The following is a 6,007-nucleotide window of genomic DNA, read 5'->3' as shown; positions in this document are numbered from 1 at the left end:
TTCGATGTCATATTCCCCAACTCGTAGGGTTACGACCAATGCATCGTTGTGGGGTATTTGGACCTCCCCCAAGTCATCATCACTGAATGCCAAGCTCTCATTGCATACATCAGTCTCTCGTCCTCTCTTGTTTCCCAATCGCATCACGTGCTGATCGTGTTTGACCTGTCTTTGCAACAGCCTCACCTCACTCCTCGTATAAGGTGCAGCCAACCCATGTATCATATGGATCACGCCTTTAGGGTTTTGCTCGTAACCCAGCTCCATAGCCTTCCCTTTCTCTTTAGGGTCCTCCTGGATAAACTCCTTGAGATAGCCCCGAGAGACCAAATCATCAAGGTGCCTCTTGTATATCTCACAGTCCTCGGTCATATGGCCCCAATCTTTGTGATAGCTGCAGTGCTGTTTCGTAGCACGTTTTGCATCTTTGTCTCCGCTCAGACTTGGGGGCCATTTAAAATATGGCTGATTCTTTATTCGATAAAGAATTCTGTAAATTGGCTCTTTCCAAACCATAGTGATAGAAAAGAAGGACTTGGGGTCAGGAGCTTGCTTGTCCTTGTATGGCTCTTTCTTAGCCTGCCCGTACTCCCTTCTGTCTTTGTAAGTCTTAGGCTCTGGCTTATCCACTTTTTTGGCAGGTGCCTTCGGCTGTTCGGCAACTGTCCTGCCATCTTCACGGAGTATGTCATCCTCCATTCTGGCGTGTTGCTCTATCCGTTCCATCAATTTAGCCAAGGTGGCTACCAGATGTTTATTTAATGAACGGCGCAGCTCTCCCCGAACAGGCAAACCAGTTTTGAACGTTGCAATTGCATACTCTTCACTGCAACTTTCAATCTCGTTGAAAGTTTCCCAGTACTTCTTTGCATATTTCCTGATCTGCTCGTTCTCCTCCTGCTTCATGGTGGAAAGACTCTCAAAAGTCTTTGGGGCTTTTCTGCTCGTTAAGAACCGAGCAGTGAATTCCTCTGCCAACTGCCTCCATCCTCGTATGGATCGTGGGGCCAACTTATGAAACCAGGATAAAGCCACCTTGCCAAGACTGGAGGGAAACATCTTGCATAAGATGGAATCATCCCCTTCATGCATAAACATGGCCTGTTGATAATGTTGTATGTGAGCCACGGGATCCGTATTTGTCTCATAAAGTACGAATGCACCGTGCTTCACTCTGCTCGGCAACCTTGCTTCTTGTAGCCTCTTTGTAAAGGGGGAGGCTGCAATATTACTCAGGGCTTTGCGTGCTGCTTCTCGTGCAGTCACTGTCCCATCCTCTTGCTCCTTGGATCTGTGAGCCGTGGCTTTGGCCCAATCAGCATCAGGTCTCTCGTACCTGTCTCGATGATGTTTCCTAGTTCCCTCCTCTTCGGGGGTGGAACTTCTGTCTCTGCTCCTCCTTTTTCGTGAAGAAGCCTTTCTCTCGGGTGTTCGGCTTTTACTTCTTCTTCCCCTTTTTCGTGGAGAAGCCTCATAACGCCCTATAACAGGACTTCTGCTCCTTCTTCGTGAATGGGTCTGCTTATGGACCACCAGCGTCCTTCCATCTCTTGGGGAATGCCTACGAGAGAGTCCAGAATCTTCTGGGTGCTCTCGTATCCGTTGCAACTCCTGTATCTCATACTCTCGTTTCTTAATCAAACGAGCATACTCCTCGATTTCTCCTCTCTTTTTATATAGGAGATCATTGTCATCATGTATACTTCTTGAACGGATGTCTGACTCATCCCTTCGATGTGACCTACTCCTTCTCGTGGAGCCAGTAGCAGTCTTGTCTCCTTTTTCTTTGGAGCTACCTCTGTCATGTCTACCAGTAGGCTTTCTCGGAGCGTCCGGTGGGGATTTATCTCTTCCCCCACCCAACTGGTCCTTCGGACTAAATGGAGTATCTGGATCTTCTTCCATCGTACTTATTTTTCAAAAGGGAACTCGTTCGTTTCCCACAGGCGGCGCCAATTGTAGGGGGATGAAAACAATTGATGCCTTCTGATCAACTAGATTGCAACGGCTTGTTCGTGCCTCTTCACCGGAACCCTAATTCGTCGTCGGAACCCTAATCTGCAAAATAGACAGGGGGTGAGCGCACCTCTGCCTCTCGTGGCAAAGGCCCTCCGATGCCAAAGTTAGTATCACGTACTAGCAGTCAAACCCTAATTATCAGTAGGAAAGCAAGAATGCAAAGTATTGCGTACCTTTTGCCTATAGGTTTACCTTATATTTATATATTTTCGTATGCTTGTTACCCAAGCATCCTTGTTACCATAGGATTCCTAACTCGTATAGGAAACCCCGGATATCAAGGAGTCTCGTTTCCTTTATCAGTTTATGGAAAAGAGTCCTTTTAGGATTCTTTTCCTTTACAAGCCGAACATCCCATACTCGTTGGGTATCTTTCTCAGATCCTATATTCTTGGGATCTTATTCCTTTACGGGATATGACTATTCTGGAATCTTCCAGAGTATTCCCTTTGCTCCTACTCTTGATTGGAGCTCCTTCTTTGTTCGGCCGTCTCATGGCCGAACAGACGGCTTGGACCAGTTTACTTCACATGTAACTGGTCCTTGAGCCCATACAACCTTCCTGGACCGTTGACTTCTCATGTCACTGGTTCATATTGCCGAACAGATTACATGGATCAATTACTTCCCATATCACTGGTCCATATTGCTGTTCACCGAACTGCCCGGCGGTAAGTCCTGTCGTACTTACCACGTGATCCCGAACATCACGTGTTCGGCAACTAAATGTATGTGTTCAGGAATACCTCCCTACAATCAAATTCTTGATTCCTTCCATCGTGTCTTTGAAGCCCCTCAATCGATGCTGCTTGTCGATTCGTAATGTCGGTCAAATGCTAAATGGATTCATTGATAGTGTCTGACAATTTCCGAACTGATTCATCCATGAATCGCTTGATCTCCTGAGCACGGGTGTTATCCGCCATTTGTGCGATCTCCACAGTCAGAGGAGCGTGGCTCTGATACCACTGATAGAACTCACTTGTGAAATGTAATCCAAGAACTGAAAGAATAGAACTTTTATTGCTGTTTGAAAGAGAGAATTACAGGGAAGACATGGAGGAAAGGAGAGAAATACAGGAGTCCTCGAGATAGAGAAAGAAGAGAGAAAGAAAAGAAACAACCAAAAACCTACCCTCCGTTCCTATCCCCCTTCCACTTATAACAACCTAACCGACTGACACTTCAATATTACACATTAATCCTGACTACAAACTACCATTACACTTGACTCCCCTATTCTTATCACCAAATGTGTAAACGAGCAAAATATGCATGAAAATAGGAAATCAAGAATTTGGAAGTAACTAGATTACTGCAAGTTGGCATTGTAAAAGATGAAGAGTTCCAAGATCAATGGGAAAAATATCGCTTCCAGCAGCAAACAAAATGGGCGGTGGGATACATGGGCTAGGACAAAAATCTCAATAGTCCTACGACCTAGTTCTGTAAGACACCTTTCATCACGCTCAATGGATTCTTTACTTACGTCCTCTCTAGAACCGCAATCCTAGAAGTAAGAGTTGCAGAAAAGTGACTGTAAAACGAATCAGCAATCATCAACGACTAAGTAAATTTGTTGACAAAAAAATAAAATAAAGCCATCGAACTTAATCCAAGAAATACGACATCACCTTTGCAAGATAGGGTGAAAGGAAAGGAATTCTATTCATTAATCAGGGCTGCAACTGCTTAAATGATTTTGTAACCAGTGAACCTGCTTAAACCCATAAAGAATAACGATGCAAAAGCAGAAACAGGTATGTTAGAGCATTTCTGTGAATGCTATTTCGATCTAAGTGGTCTTATTGTATCCCGTGCTAGGAAGCATTCCTCTTCTTTTTATTCCAAATTCAAGAATGTGACTGATACGATTAATTGGTCTGTGCGCCTCTCTTATTACTTTTTTGTATTCCCTTGTTCTTTGGATGCAAAAGCAGAAACAGGAACAAAGTAACCAGTACTGTGCATAGTTCATAGGTTGACATAACTGTTATGACAATTTCCTAACGACAAGCTTTTAGGACAATTTGTGATGTAATGTATCAAAACTTTGGTTTCTGGGAGGTCTTGAGTTCAAGACTCTCCGTCTCCATTTGTTCCCCGTCGGCCTTCTTCTTTCTCCATTTTCATGGATTCAAAAGGACAAAACAGAATTGCAACTGAGGGGAATTTCCGACATACCAAAACAAAAAAATGCACATGAAGGAGGTTGCTGGATAGCTTCATTAGAACATTTGGGGGGGGGGGGGGGGGCGCGGGGGGCGTAAGTTTTGGGAACAATTTGTTCTAACAGGCACATCACTGGTAAGGACGTAGATGCAATTTTCATGATTTCCTGACGCACTGGAGAATCACAGGGTCAATAAGGTGGTATCAACAAAGAAATCTTACAGGACCGGTCTTGTCCCCACGCACATGCAGCAGCAGTTACAAGTTATCTGGTTCACAGGATCGTGTCGAACATTAATTCCTCAACCTTAAAGCGAGGCATGATCTCAACATGGAGTAGACACGTGGTAAGCGTGATTCAGCTGGGCATTCGAGTCCATCTTACTGAAATCTTGCACTGCCGATGAAGTTTCCTTCCTGCCATGCATCTGAACTGTTGAACACTGATGTCATGCACACCCATCTCTGCCCTTTGAGAATCATCACATAAACCAAAAAGTAATGGTCCAAAAACAATTCCCTTTTCCTATCACCTATTTACTTTTTGCTTGTCTGAGGATGGGCACCAATTGGACATAAAACATCAATATGTTCTCAAACTCGCTCTTAGATCAAAACCTAGTATCCCACTTGAACTGTTTGAAAGAGACAAGAGACCAAAGTTGAAATCTGGCTGAGAGATATCGTTTGGTTTGAGTCGACTAAGAGATGAGAGATTGACGTGGTGTACTTTTATGTGAGTCTTTTAGACCTTCAATTCTGTTAAGATGGCCAGGCCGCCTGCAGAAGGCTGAACGTGGGTCATTCAATTGAACATTATGTTCACTTTCCAAATCGTCAAAGAACCCTTACAAAAGTAGGATGAAATTAAGCATCTTAACAGTTGATTAAATTCTTGACTCTAGTTACAGAACATTATCGGAAAAACAAAACAGAAAAAAAAGGTCGACGCCAAAGCAGTGGTTTTTTCTTTGAAGTGGTAACAGCATTTTTTTATGATTCCGTAAAAAAACATAGTTGACGCAAAAGCAGTGGTTTTTTCAAGCGGCAACAGCATTTTTTATGATTCCATCTCTTAATTCTGTTGGCTTGTGAAGGCTAATTCGAATTGGGTCGCAATTTAGTAATTTACTGATTATTCAAGATTTGACCGAATAATCACAAGGGTCCAGTGGACATTGATCACCAACAGCGGGGTCATCCAAGGGTAGAGCAACATAGATTATAAGTACTTGGTTTATGCGTCAGGTTATAACCTAGACATCGGAAGGGAAATCCGGCAGTCCTGGCACTATGAAGTACTTAATTAAGGATATAAACCGTATGAAGTAGTTAAGGATATAAACCGTAGGTTATGACCACTTGCTTTACACAGAACTCGATGTAACTTGTTCTCTCTTCATTTGCTACCTAATGAAAACTGATGTGAATTGTGTATGTATTCAAATACACCGTTGGATGTAACATGTTCTCTCTATTTCTCATGTTCTTGTTTTTTGCTCTTGATTAGGCCTTGTGGATTTGTTGGTTTAGCCGATCCCTCAAAGAATTCTTCTTGGATAATAAATTTTGATTTTGTAGCAAGCTTCTCGTATACGCATAACAGCCCATGTACATGTCATAAAGCAAGAAAGATGGAGTACCTACATCTACAATAGAAGATAGAAAGAACCTGATCATTCAAAGAGAAATGCATGGATCTGGAAATGGGTTAATCATAGTATGACGAAAGCAAAGAGTCTATTAATGCCTAGAGAAAGGCTTACTGATATTTCTTGATCACCCAACGAATTCGATGAATTAGACACCTCTGATT

This window comes from Rhododendron vialii, chromosome 4a, assembly GCF_030253575.1.
Source record: "Rhododendron vialii isolate Sample 1 chromosome 4a, ASM3025357v1".
NCBI lineage: Eukaryota > Viridiplantae > Streptophyta > Magnoliopsida > Ericales > Ericaceae > Rhododendron > Rhododendron vialii.
The sequence above is the reverse complement of the archived record's forward strand: the minus strand, read 5'-3'. Positions refer to the sequence as shown.